Genomic DNA, 15,742 nt, shown 5'->3' with positions numbered 1-15,742 from the left:
TACATTTCTCTATGCCATTTGCTTAGAAATGAAATGATGATATATTTTTATTTCTGCTGATATGCTGTTGTCATTGTAAGAGGAGGGAAATATGAAAACAGAGAGGTGCAGACACAGGGGAGAAAGTCACATGATGAGAGAGGCAGAGATGAAAGTACTGCAGCTGTAAGCCAAGGACTGACAAAGATTTCCTGCAAACTACCAGCAACTAGAATAGACAAGGGGAACTCCCCTACAGGTTTCAGAGGGAGCATGGCACCGTTGGCACCTTTATTTTGGACTTCTAGCCTCAGAACAGTGAGGCAATACATTTTAGTTGTTTTAAGCAACCTGGTTTGTTGGCATCCCTAGGAAACCAACAGAATTTTGTTATATGTATACTCAGATATTTCTATCATATGAATTCTCTGATTGTCCAATCAGAATAATGAATTTATACTTTGAATAACAAACTGAGAATTTCTCATATTTGAAAATTCTGTCAGGAAGAAAAAGACAAGTTATGGTTTATTATTGTTTTCGATTCATGCAACAACATATTTGAAAGGTGGATTGGGAGAAGTTGTAAAACTTCTTAATAAATATTCTTCAATTTAAAATAGTTCTATTTAAGTTACATTTATTCTAAGTTTGATTTTTATTCAAGTTTATGCTTTGAAGTTCCACATCAGCTCCACATTTTCAGCAATAATGGATACTATATAACAGTGCAATACAAAAATGTTTGTCAAGAATTTAAAAATATGAATTAAATTGTCCATTTAGAAGATGAGAGCAACTGAAACCCTCACACATTTTTGATGGAGTTGTAAACTGATACAAGCACTGTGAAAAATGAAATAAAATGTTTTACGTTTACTAAGAAGATGTGCATTTAACTCATATAACCTCAATTTAAAAATGCTCTAGTCATCAGAAATGTAATAGAAACACCAAGTGGAAATAACTTGGATGAAGCACTGTGTCTAGAAGGAAACAGTAAGGAAAGAAAATTGTGTCTTGTGTGGTAACATGGAAGAACATTTTGTTGTGAAAACTAAAGGGACCTCTCAAGTTATGCTTAAAGGCAGAAACTGGGAAAGGACTGGGTGGGTGTTGGAAAAAAAAAACAAGGTGATATCTCCTATGTGAAATTAGAATTATGAAAAGTTCCCAAGGCAGAGTCACACAATTATAACAGAAACTGAAAGAAGCAGCTTGGTGACTTTGCAGCTTCATAAGCAGTGTTCCCAATATTGTCATAATGCAGCCCTCATAAGCCTACATTTGCATGATGGGAAAGAGACTGATGAAAGCAACTTCAAAGTCCTTAGATGGAAGGAATGACATAGAGGAATAGAGAAAAATAAAACAAGTAAGTCTGGGAAGTGTAGTTCATTGATTTTTTTTTTTTCCCTCTCCTGTACACATTTCTACCCAAACAAATAAGACTATTGTGTCTGTCATGTATATGAAACCTACTATGGCCAGAATATTAACTCATTTAATCTTATGATGCAGTTTTTATAAAAATGGACATTTGAATGAGGTTGAATATCATTTATTGGACCCACCGATTCACTTAAAATTGTTTTTATTCTTTGGCTGATTTACATTAACAATTCAAAAACTATTATGGATAAAAAAATGAATAGATGGTAAGTTTTTGCCCTTTGGTGCCCAATATACAACATGAACAATATAACCTATGTAGTTGTATTTAGGATCTAGCTGCTGCTGAACTTGTGGGCAGGCAAATTTTCCACCTAATCATTAGCTAATGCTGGTATAGAAGAGGGCATTTGCTAGTGTTGAAAAAGGAAGAAAAAAAGATTTTAAAAATGTTTATGTTTTTAGGTGTTTAAATTTATATCTGTGCATGTGGGTATGTGCATGGTGTGTATTTGTGTGTGTGCATATGTACAGTAGTCTGACAGGAAAGATGATAGAGATAGGACAACAAATGCAGGTATTTCTGCAACTTTTTGATCTGAGGCATTTTTGAGCCTCATTACAGATGTTTGAAGTAAGGCATCTGGTTTAATGTGTAAATTTATGAATCTGAGGTGAGAATATTTGAAACTAAAGGCATGAGTTGTGTTGATTTGGGTGCTGAAGACAAGAGTTGGGAAAAAGGCCCTTCTTCTCCACTTCTCTGGCATACTGTGGGCTCAGGTGGTGCCTGGGAAAAGCTGATGATCCCAGTTGACTGAGGAGAGCAATTATGGCCATCAGAGGACTGACATATTTTTCATAGGGCACTAGAAGCTGAGGAATCAATACTGATCAATCAAGTGGGAAGTGAACCCTAGGTGAGAAGGTTGAGAATAAATAATATGACATCCCCAGGTTAAACCCAAGAATCATTGATGAAAGTTTGAAAAAGGAAATTCATTTCTAAAGCCCAGGATATGGAAAGAGCAATGTGGGAACATAATTTGATTATAAGTTTCAGGTTGGCTCTTATTCAGGAGATAAAAACGGGGGGGTCTGCTGACATTTGATTATCATTTTAATAATTAACATCTGCAACAACAAATAAATAATAATTATAGTACCCTGTTTTAGATTGTTAAAGCTGCCTGCTCAGTTTGCTAAGGCTGCCAGAATGCAACATACCAGAAATGGGTTGGCTTCTAATAATCGGGATTTATTAAGTTACAAAATACAATTCTAAGGCCATGAGAATGTCCAAATTAAGGCACTGACAAGAGGACACTTTCTCAAAGGAAAGGCCACTGGCATCCGGGGTTCCTTTGTCACATGGGAAAGCACATAGTGATGACTACTGGTCCTTCTTCTCCTGAGTTCTGGTTTCAAAATGGCTATCTCCAAACTGTCTCTGGACTTCTGTCTCTCTTAGCTTCTCCTGTGGGTCCTTCTTGCTTCTCCCAGGGTGTTATCTCCCTAAGTGTTTGTAAGCTTTCTTGAAAATGTCTCTGCCTTTTATTCTCTCATAGAGGGCTCCAGCAGGGGGATTAAGACCCACCTTGAATGGGTAAGGTCACATCTCAATGGAAACAACCTAATCTAAAAGTCCCTCCCACAATAGTTCTGCCTCCACAAGATTGGATTAAAAGAACATTTTATGGGGTACATAATAGATTCAAACCAGCATGCTGCCAAAATACAGTGTACCAGAAATGGACTGGCTTTTAAAAATGGGGATGTATTAGCTTACAAGTTTACAGTTCTGAGGCTGTGAAAATGTCCAAATTAAGGCATCATCAGATACCTGGAATCTGAAGACAGGTCACCAGTGATCCTCAGCTCATCTGCCACATGGAAAGACACATAGCGAGTTTGCCAGTTTCTCCTTTCTCTCCAAGCTTGTGTTGCTTTCAGCTTCTGGCTTTTCTGTCTGTGGCTTTGTTTCTCAGTTTCTGTGCCCTTTCTCTCTGTCTTCTGTACGTTTCTCTGTGTTCTTCTGTCTCCTCTCTATATCGTTCTCTGATTTTCATTCTCTTATAAAAGATGGCAGTAAAAGGATTAAGACCCACCTGGGGCATGCCTCAACTGAAGTAACCTAATTGATAGGTTATTTCAATAATCAATAGGTTATGATCTTTTCTGGGGCACATACAGTTTCAAACCACAGAACCCTATATACTCAATTCTAATGGGTCATGTTACATTATATATATTTATGTTTATAGTACAAGTTTGCATTTGTATTTACAATAAATTTTAAAACTGAAAGTATATCTGTATTTAACAAGCAATAATAATGTAAAATTATTAAGGAATTCAACATCAGTCTGTTGAATATCTGAATGTCCTTCCTTCAGACTACTTAATGATTTTCTCATCTTTTAGCATAGATTAGGAAAATAATGCCTCATGCCTTCTCCAACTCTTAAGAGGAGGAACCCTTTGAACTTAGAGAGAATAGTAAAATTCTAATTTTAAATTTGCACTGTTTCATAAAGTTTTGTACATTGGTGCCTTTGTTAAAGAGTAGGCCCAGTAAAATTGACGATTTTTTTTGTTGCTATTTTTTCGGGAATTAGCTTTCAGTATAATTTGTTTATTTATCCTTATCAATGACTCACTTAATGCAGCATAGTATAACTCAGAAATTAATTTTTTTACCATGGCAAATCATTACAGATCTTGGAAAGAAAAGCAATCAGTGTATATCTGTAGGTAGAATATACCACAATAAACTGCTACTTTCCTATTCTTTCTATAATGTTAATAAAAATGCAAGTTAATAAATATGGATGAAAGAGAGAACTTTTAATATTTAACAATTTCAACAGAGTTGTTTAGTTTATTCATTTAGTTTATGAGAAATGTGTCCTGTATATACATTTTCTTTATGTATGTTTGTGTGTGTGTGTTTGTATAAATATACACATCCTAGAATTCTCCTTAGTTTTATGCTTATCTGCTTTTGTTATTTGGTAAAAGATTAAATTTCATTTTGTTTTTAAGTAAGATGTAATATAAAAAGAATGAATTTATCACCATTTTCCCCTCAGAATCACTACAGCAATGAAAGGAGAATCTTGAGGGATATTGGAAAAGCCATTGCATGTTTTTAAACTATCTTCTTTCCTTCATTCATCAATTGCTATTTAGTACCTCTGAATATAAAGTACTGTGCTAAGCACATAGGGATTACAAGGAAAAATTAGACATTAGCCCATAACTCAAAAAGCTCAGTTTAATAGGCAGAATTATACACAAAATCATCATAATGTGATTAAGTAAAATGCAACAAAACATGTAAGAAAGAGTAATTCCTTATGATGTAGAGAAGACAGAATGAGTTTAGAGAACAACCCTGAGGTAGAACTTGAAGGTTGAGTAGTAGATCCCTTGGAGTGATGGAAGATGGTGTTCCTGTTACACAAACCTAAATGTTAAAGACACAGGAGTCTGAGGATGAATGATGCACTTTGGAGACACTAAAGGGGCTGGTGCACAGATAAGTGGGGTAAGTGGAGGGAGTTGAGTCTACAAAGAATGTTTGAACAGAGATTGTCATTGTCCTTGCAGGTTAGGCCATATCACTGGAAATTTTAAATTTCAAAACACATCTCTCCTCAATGGATTCTCTTTTCATAAACCTGTTAACTTTCAAGACCTCTCAAACTTTACATACTACATGAAAATTGATCCCTTCCAATAAATACAAACATTTTCTCCATTATTCCAACTCTGCCGTAACTAATGTATATTTGTGGCCTTTATTGCATCACCTTTGTTTTTATAATCTATATAATTTGTAATCTAATTATTCTAAACTAATGATATTGATCTTATAGACTGAGGAAAATAAGCAGGTGCATTGAATATAAAAGGCACTCTACCTGTAAAATGAAGTGATTTCCTCTAATGTGGCATGGTCACCCAAATGATCTTGCAGACCACAAATTGAAATGCCTAATCCTTGATGCTCAGGCTCAGAATCTGCTCCCCAGAATCACTGGCTCAGAGTTTGACCCAGCCTTATTGTTAGCTGCCTTTTATAAATCCAGCTTTGCCTCTTTAAGCTGTCCTTTGCTCCACCACTGCTCCATCCCTATTTTCTTCTTTGTGTGACTATTTCCAACAGCTGCTCAGAGTTATATTTACCATGATGGTAATGAAGTTTAACATTCCAGAGCCCTCACTTGCACAGGTGCTTTTCTAGACAGACAGAAGCTACAGTAATGGACCACATAGTCACATGTTTTTGTAAAATTCAGAAAAGTATGATATTATCATTGTAATCAGTTTAACAAGGCTGTTTGTTCCCTACTCTGATTTCCCCTGTCACAATTTTTGAGTTGGGATTCATTTAGTTTGAATTTTGCATCATATATTTATGTGGTTCAAAGCTACTCTTCTGTTGTTAGGTTATTGTTAACCATTCAAGACTGGGAGTGGCAACCAATGTCCCAACTCCCCGGATATAATAAGAAGAAGATGCAAGGCAGAAGATCACATTGAACTATGAATATATCTTGCAGGGCTGGACCTCAGAAGTATGTGGTTAGTGTGTAATGCCAGCTATTCAAAGAATATTTAAGATCAGTCACTATGAAAGAAAATTTGAAAGGCTTCAAAATCTAACATATATGTAAATTTTATCTAACAAGGGTTAAAGGTATTGCATTACTAATGGAGGGGTGTTTTAGAGCTGTAAAGATCTTGGTAAGGGGGTGGTCTTTGAAAAGTATATGCTTCATTTTTACAATAAAGGAGGAACAAATTTCTCAAGAAGTCTTTGGTTATATTTAAATTTTTGTCATTGATTATAATGTATTCCACTTTGAACTTGAATCATATTAGAGAGAATTAAGATTAAAAGAGTATTCCCTGGAATAGAAAAATTGAAAAAAAAATGTTTTATTTCATCTACCTTTCTGAAAACTTGAAGCTCTCTATTCACTAAATTAATTCTTTTATATTCTTTTCAACTAACCCTTACACAAAGACCTAATAAAATTATCTTGATTGAGGTTCATGGAAATTTGGATGTATTCAATGTTTTCATTAGTGCACAGAATGATGTTTTAAAATGACAACTTTCAAAATGAGAAAAAATATTTAGAAACCACATGTCTGATGAAGGGTTAAAATCCAGAATATATAAAGACAAACAGCCCCATTAAATAATGGACAAAAGACTTGAATAGACATTTCTCCAAAGAAGATATACAAATGACCAGAGAGCACATGAAAAGGTGCTCAACATCATTAGACATCAGGGAAATACAAGTCAAAACCACAATGAGATACTATTTCACACACATTAGAATGGCTTCTATTTAAAAAATAAAAGCAGAAAATAAGTGTTGAAGAGGATTCAGAGAAATAAGAATGCTCATTTATTGCTGCTGGCAATGTAAAATTTATAGCCACTGTAGAAGACAGTTTGGTGGCTCCTGAGAAAGCTAAGTATAAAACTACCATATAATCCTGCAATCCCACTACTTGAAATACACCCAAAAGAATTGAAAGCAAGATAGTCAACAGATATTTTCACACTGATGTCCATTGCAGTATTATCCACAATTGCCAAAAGATGGAAGCAACCCAAATGTCCATCAACAGAAGAATGAATAAACAAAATGTATATACATATGATGGAATATTATTTAGCTATAAAAAGGAATGAAGTGCTGATACATGCAACAACATGGTTGAACCTTGAAGACATCATGTAGAGTGAAGTAAGCCAGACGCAAAAGTACAAATATTGTATGATCTCCCTGATTTGAAATAATTAGAATAAGCAAACTCATGGAGTCAGAATCAAGAATATGCTTCACCAGGGGATGGAGCAGGGATAGGAAATTGGAAATAAAGGCTAAAAATGTGCAGGCTTCCTATTTAGAATGATGGAAACGTTTTGGTAATGGATGGCAACAATCACATTACAATGTTGTGAATGTAATTAACTACTGAAATATATATCTGAACATGATTAAGGGGGGAATGCTAGATTGTATGTATAGTAGCAGAATGAAAAGTTTTAAAGAAAATCCATGGGACTATACAATACACAAAAACTGCGACCCTTCAGGTAAACCATGAACCATAGTTAATAGTACAGTTATAAAAATGTGCTATCATCAATTTAACAAATGTCCCACACTAATGCATATACAGATATATAGGAATCCTATATTTTACGGATGATCATCCTGTAAATCCACAACTTCTAATAAAGAAAAAGAAGAAAGAAATCAAGGGGAAAAATAAAACTATACCTTTTAGCAATGGAAGTTTCTCACTTTTTCCCAAATGAATGTTAAATAGTATTTTCTTTATGGAAAATGGTTGTTCTAATACTTGGAAAACTGAGAGTTTCTTGGTGGAATTCTATAGCACTAAATTGGTTCTCATTCTAATGTTACTTGTTTAATCACTCACTTTGTCTTTGCTAACTTTGTATGTAGATCCTCTCCTCTTTGCTACCTCAACTCCTCCAGTTTCCTATCCAAGATACCCACATTTCAGTGTATTATTATTTTTGAAATAAAATCATAGGCTTAATTATACTTTTTTGTCAATTACTTAGAAAAATAGAATGGTACAGAGGAGAGAAAGAGGACTCATTTGTATATGCAATGCATGCACATTCAGGCTAATAACTTGAATTAATGCAATCTAATATTAAATTCAAATTATTCCCTAACATCATTTATTCTTAAGACATTGCTCCTCAATGAAAGATAATAATATTTTATTGCTACATTTGACTCTAATTGTATTTATTATTTGCTGAGAAATTAGCAAATGAAATTAATGTTGAGTCTGATGAAGGAATTAACTACTGTCAGCAACTCTTGTTCTCAGTGCAGTTACATTATGGAAAGGATAAGAGAATTAAAAACCAATATGTAATTAAAACCAAAAATTATCTTAGGTTGGTATGCGGAGCATTGAGAAATGCCCTGAGCAACAAATAAATGAGTAGTTAATTGTGTATCCATTCCCTTAGGTTACAATCACTTGTTTAAAAAAGTACAAAAAAAGATACACAATAAAGGAATTATAATTAATACTCAAAATTTTTGTTAGTTAAAATAATTGGTAGTTTACAACCATTCTTTCTTTACATTTGAATAAAAGAGAGTCTATTTCTGGAATTACCTTTACAATTTTTATATGTAAACATTATTATTCCAGATGAGAGTAAGAAGTAGAATTAAAAATGCAACAGCTAAAACTATTTTGTTGCTGCCCCTCCCATGGAAAAAAATAAAATTCTTTGTTAGTAACTGTTCTGGTTTGATAATGCTGCCAGTATGCAAAACACCACAAATCCTTTCTGGATTGGCTTTTACTAAAAGGGAGTTTATTTGATTACACAGTTACAGTCTTAAGGCCATAAAGTGCCCATCAACAAAGGGTACCTTCACTGGAGAAAGGCCATTGGCATCCAGAAAACCTCTGTTAGCTGGGAAGGCATGTGGCTGGTGTCTGCTTGCTTCCAGGTTGCATTTCAAATGGCATTCTCCAAAGTGCCTGCATCAGCTACCAATGGCTGTCTTCAAAATGTCTCTGCTTCAAAATGTCTCTGTGGCTCTATTCTAAACTCCTTTGCATTCTTCAAAGTGTCCCTCTTGGCTGTAGGAAGCTTGCTTCTTCTATTTGAGCTTTTATAGGGCTCCAGTGAACCAATTGAGGCCCAGGCTGAATGGGTGGGGCCACACCTCCATGGAAGTTATCCAATCAGTTATCACCTACAGTTGGGTGGGTCACATCTCGTGGAAACACTCAATCGAAGAATTACAATCTAATCAACACTAATAGGTCTGCTTGCACAAATTGCATAAAAGATAATGGCATTTGGGGGGACATAATACATTCAAACTGGCACAGTAACTAAGATTTTATTTCAAAAAACAAATGGAAAACATAAAATTTGAAAAATCTTTTGCACTGAAAATGTCCATGAAATGTTTGTCCATCTTCTACTCAGAGTATTAAGATATTTAAGTTCTACTATAGTAAGCAATTATTATTGCAAAACAAAGCAAAACTGTTTTTTTCCATAAATTACTCTCCTAGCTCTCACCCTATAGTCTAAGTATGCTGCTTGTGCGTTCTCATTTTAATTCATCCCATTTGTTCTTCTCAAGTTCTAGATTCTTCTTAACTCTTAAACAAGCCTTTTTACTTGACTCCCTGTTCCCAGACTCTGCCTTCTTGGCTGAATTTTGCTCAGAACCACTGAATTTCTATCTCCAACACACAATTCAGATCATAAGCTACACCTGCTCAAATCTAGCAATAGAGCACAATTTTTCATTAGATAGAAGGCATCACTTAATGTATATTTCTGTGAATTGATCACTTACATTTTATTTAGGAGAATGTTACCTTTCCATTCTTCATTATGTATGATAGAATTTTTCTCTTCTTTTCCTAATAGCAATTTTGTGCCACTATCATTGCATATATTTTTGTTCTTCTGGTATTTGCACTTAAAATCTTAGGAAAAAATAGCATTAAATTATTTTCAGAAAACATTTTATTTTTTAGTGAACTTTTGTCCTATTAAGAGAAAGTTTATTTTACAACACCCAATAAATATTAATTCATTTGGCAATTCAGCATAAACAACAAAATATTGAGTACTTATTTTGGGTATGCTGATTTTATGAATTAGGAAAAATTAAATACTGGCCCTGTTCTTAAAACGCTCACAGTCTAATACGGTGATCAGCCAATTAAACATATAATTATACCATATTAGAATCCATGCTATAATAAAATACATAAAAGATATGTTGTTCACATAAACTGGAAGGTATAAACTTTATGGGAATTTACATATTTCACCTACAAAAATTGTGCAAAGGGCAGTTTTCAAGAATGAGTGTGACCTCATCAGACAGATCAGAGTGGCTTATGGAATTTGGGGCAGAAGGGCAGACGTGAGTAATGACGTTGGGATGGAACACTACCTCTGTACAAAAATTTTCTTCAATAAATGAGAAATCCAAATGATGAATTTACAATTATAAATAAAACATGAAGAGTTAGATTATATTCAGAAAGTTTCTTGATACATCCAAAATTATTTAAAAAGTATCACTAGTTGAATTATTCACATTTGCTTTTGACTAGGAATTGCATTTCAAGTCCTTTGATATTGCCCTAAGAAGCACCAAGGTCAGAATTGTCAAATTTCAGAGCTCCTCACTTCCCCTCCTATGCCATAAACTAACCAGGTAGCCTCTGCTCTCAGGTTCCTCCAACAAACAGAATACAATACAATTAGAACCTTATACTCGACACCTGCCTTCTGGAAGTTTTAGCTTAACAAACAATTGTTTCAACTTAGTGGTTTTGAAATGGCAGTATCTATTCCTGGTTGCTTTACCTCTTTCTATTGAATATATTGCAATAGTGATGGTAAGAGATAGAAACTGAGATATATAGTTAGTGAATAAGGAAAGAGAAGATAGATAAAATTGTCTTTAACCAAAACATTGCTATTTTCCTGTTACTATTTTAGTATTGGGTGATCAAATAAACAGTTTTTGTGCAGCTTTGTCCTCAAAGTGCTCAAACAGGTAAGAGTCTATATTTCTGTAAGTTGAAAAACAAATGATATAACACACCACAAGAGATACAAAGGGAGCATTGCACTATTAATGCATGTGTCATTATCTAAAAAGCTAGTTTGTTAGCTAGTTTGTTTTTCCTTCAAACAACAAAATATCTATTTACCATTTCCTTTTTGTCACAGCCTGTGAGTGCTTTGCCAGTCCAGAGGCCAAAGAAAACACTGGACCGTTCTGAGACATGAGCTTTTATTTAGGGCTTACAGGGTAAAAAGTTGGTATAGAGATCATAACAGCTCTCTCACACCAGGAGGGTACTGCATTCACAGGGAAGTTGGCTGTGCAATTAAAGAGCTTGGCCAAACCAGTTATAAGGGTTTAAGACAAAAACATTCCTAAGGGTGGGAAAGCATGTGCATGGGAACAGGGTCTTGTGATATGGAAGAGGGGGATCAGTGCAGGAAGGAGAGGAGGATCATAGGATGGGCTTTGTAGATAACCACAAGAGTGATAACGTTTTAGGGAGTCAGGAAGCAGGTAAATGAGATTAACATTTCATGGTGGAAGGTTTGAGATTACATTTACATTTTACTCCTTTCTGAGACCAAGAGTTTCTCACTTCCTGCTTACTTCCCATTTCACATTTTAAAATTACATTTTAAGGTTAATTTACCATGTTTTCTCTACTGGTTTACAAAGATGATAGATTAAACATCAGCTGCCTAGGTTATGCAGAGTGTTGTGTGCTAAGGTCCACAGGCCTGCTTTGCTCAGACCAGGGATGGTTACACTTTTTAATATGTTTCATACTTTTTGGCTTCACCTATACTGGTCTTTTGAAGTAACTGGATAAAATATAAAACACAAAGTTCCTGGGCGAAATCTTTTCATGCCTCATCTGATGCTTGACCGTTTTCTGTGTTACAACTCACTGGTGTTACCTAAAATGAAACATACTTTTTTTCTTCTAAATTTTCATATAATGCTTAATTTTCATAGCAGTTTAAATATTCAAAAATATTTGTTAAAATCATGCCTTTAAAATAGAAATAGGCATCAGTAAATGAAGGTAACATTGGATCTACTTAGATATTGGCAAATAATGCCAACAGAAATTTAAATGCTTTTAAATCACTACATTTATATTTTTACCAATTAATATATTAGGATATATATTATTTACAACAGAATCCTGTGAATATTTGTCAATGACACCATATGTGTCAATAAATCTTTTCCATGCAGTTAGTCAAACAGTCATACCACTGGCATTAAATTGATGTTAATAAAATATTAACTGCAATATGAATAATTATCACTATCTACTGGCATGGAGCACATTTGTTTTAAACTAAGATGTTTTAAGACTGAGAGAATCCAATGAGTAGCAGCAAGAAATACACACATGAATAAATTTATCACATCAAATTTGGAGAGAATAAAGTGGAACAAATGGACACAAAATTTGCACAATGCCCTTGACCACTTTATTTGTCAAGTCTTTTATTAGCACACATTTCAAGCAATAACTTATGTGAAGAAATGCTCTACATCATGCTCTCTTAGCCTGAACAAATTCTAGTATTCCCAAATTACATGTATTTAGAAAGGCATTTTATCTTTATATTATATAATTACTTATTACAAAGAGAATTTGAGAATTCATTAAAAATTGAATGTAAAGGAATGTGAAAATATGATCTAATTATATATTTGTCTAAATGATATTATTTCCAAGTAATTTTAAGAGTTAGTCTTTGAAAAATGCTGATACGCCGAATAAAATAAATTTCCTCTTGAGATAGCGTTGAAACTTTTTATTATTTTAATTTAAAATCAGTGACATCAACAATAATGCTAACTTATTTGACAAATAATAAATGATTATAAATGGTAGGGCATTTTTTTCTCTGAAATCTGTAATGCCTTCCAGGAAAATGGAAAAAGAGTCCTGCACAGTATTTCTCTTTTATAGTATTATGATAATAGCAGGAAAACTGTCTATATATTGGTTTAGAACACCCAGAAATTTTAAAAACAAACATAAAAGAGCAAAATATATTCTAAATATTTAACAAATGTGCAGGTTAGTTTAAAAAATTATAGTTCTTTATTTCTATGCTCAAAAGTGAAACTGGTTATGTTTATTCAATACGCATTATTTTGAGACTTGAAAGAAACAAAACAAACAAAAAAAGAGTGAAATCGTTGTGTGTATTTTTTCTTTGTTTGAGAATTTTTTTTATATGTTACACTTGGAACAAATGTCTCAGTGAATTTTCCAGTCAAATAAACTCATCTTCCACTGGGATTTGTAACAGTAACTTTTTCAGTGTAATCTTAAAACTGTAAGAAAGCTGGAAATTGTAATAGGAGCCTTTAAATACACTTTTTAAAATGTCCTTTCAATGAAACTTTAAAGCTGGAAGCAAGCTGTGAAGGAGAGCTCTTAGTCTCACAAAGGAGCAGTATGCAAATGTAAAGTCTGCAGCAATCTGTAAATGTAAAGTCTGCATTCATATTTGAATAAGCTTTCATATATTGCCCCAGATGAATAAGTTTTTCATCTATTACCCCAGACTTGGAGACACCTTTCCCAGGTGTCACAGAGGACATAAATCCTGAAGGAAGTAGGAAATAACTGGGATAAATTACTGAACCTCTCCAGGCCCAAGTTACCTGTTAACTAAGATGATTAACTCACTGTCTCTGATGGACATAAAATCAAAATGAGAAATCACTATGGGGGGGCTGATTTGGGAAGGAAAATTCCTCTGTCCTCCACCGGCACAGCATAAGTAAACTCACATAACTATACCCTTTATCCTCGTCAGCCCCATTCAATGTGTCTTTCATTAGCCAGATTTGGGTGTGCCTCATCTACAGATTCAGTAGTAATAGCAAAATAACTTATCTTGGCCATTGTACAGGCTGCTGTGCAGCTCTTTGCCTAGACAGTGGTTTGGTTCATGATGAAAAATATGCTTAGCAAGTTGTTGTTCCTGTAGTAAGTTAGTTGATTAGTACCATTGTAAACTCATATTTTAGACTGGCAATTGGAAAGATGCTCTTTAAAATCAAGTTTCAAAGTAGGAATTTATTTTAAAGGCATAAGAGAAAATATTACAAAAACTTCTTGAGTGTTAGTCCTCCTTGTCATCCAAACTTTATAGTGCATATTTCCTCTGTGGAAGCCACTTAATTTACCTTGTATAGATTCTTGGTTTTGTTTGTCTTCTTCTCACACTTAACCTCAGAGCCAGTAAATTTACATTCACCATGTCTTCTGTTTTAACAAATAAATAGGTTACAATAAAGATGGGCTGAAGCAGATGATGGCTAAGATCTTGCTATCATAGAGGCATACAGAGATGCAGTCTTCTATCTTTCCAGTTTCTATTGATGGGGCTTTTTGGTTTAGTGGCTGAGTCCCCACAGAAAACTGAACAGTGAAACAGTTGCTAAAATGATGGATTCTGTCATCGTGTTCCTTTTGTTATATTGTGCTCAGAAATGTTCAAAATATAACCATAGAATGATAGATACTCAGCCTTAGAAGGAGTCTCCAAAGCCTGAATTCGGCATTTTCTCAATAAGGAGGAGAAGAGTTAGGATAAATCCATAGGCTGAAAATTATGCCTGTGTGCTGTTTGTGCTGCTGTTCAGGCCCAGGCCGAGTTTGTGCAGAGCATGAGCTGGTGCTGCTGTGAGACTGAAAAACACACCAGGAGGCACCAAAGTAGATATAGATTTATTGGGACATAAAAACAGGAGAGATTCTCCAGCAGTGGCCAGTCCAGAGGGTAAGTGCTCTGTGAGGGACAGGCGGCACAAGGGGCAAGAAACGATTTTAGAACCAAGACATTCCATACAGTACGAGATCAGACTTCGGGAGCAATCATTAAAGGGGTTTAAGACCTGATGTTTTACTAAGATTAGACAATCAATGCCATTTTTATACACATGGTTATATTCTTCCCCTCTAGGGAGATTGTTTACTTTCTTGACTTTTATCCTTGGCTACAGCAGGCTTGTTACATGCCATTTAGGACCGGCCCTGGGCCCTAGGCCACCATAGTTTCCTTCTTTTCAGGGACATGAAAGAAAAGCACTATTAAAGATGGCTTCCAGCCAGTAGTCAAAAATCTAGCATGAGAAAAGTGCCACAGAGCCCAAGGAAACATTTACACAAAAGAAGAGAGCGTGACTGGGTAAGGTTAGTACTATAAAGTGCAATGGAGATGTGGACCACTCTTTTCCTATGAATGACAAGTGTCAGAGGAAATGAGATGAGGATTAAGAAAGCCATGCATGGTAAAGAAATGGAGGTAGCAAATGTCTTTTAAAGAATTTGGCACTGAGGGACTGAGAGAGATGAGGAGGTAATTTAGAGAGATAACAGAATGTAGGTGCAGGAGATGTGGGAGAGGAAGAAGGGTAGGGTCAGTTAAACTCTTCTACTACAAGAGGAGATGTGTGAAATCCTAGTGAAGGATAGTATAACAGTGAGAATTCCAGCATAGAGAGTATGGAGCATGAAGGCCTTATGAGACGTTGCCTCAATGTTGTCACCTTCTATAGGTGTTAGCTGTTGGTTGCAGGCATTTGGAACGTGAGCTTGTAGTGCAGGCACTGGGGACACAAACTCCTCTCCACATTGCCTCTGCTTATTTCTAGTAGGCTAGGGCCTAACTATTTATTGTTGCTTGTTGCCTTTTCCTCTCAGCTTTTTTATTCATTTCGGTGAG

The sequence above is a fragment of the Choloepus didactylus genome, chromosome 1 (genome assembly GCF_015220235.1).
Source record: "Choloepus didactylus isolate mChoDid1 chromosome 1, mChoDid1.pri, whole genome shotgun sequence".
NCBI lineage: Eukaryota > Metazoa > Chordata > Mammalia > Pilosa > Megalonychidae > Choloepus > Choloepus didactylus.
Note: the sequence above shows the minus strand (reverse complement) of the source record.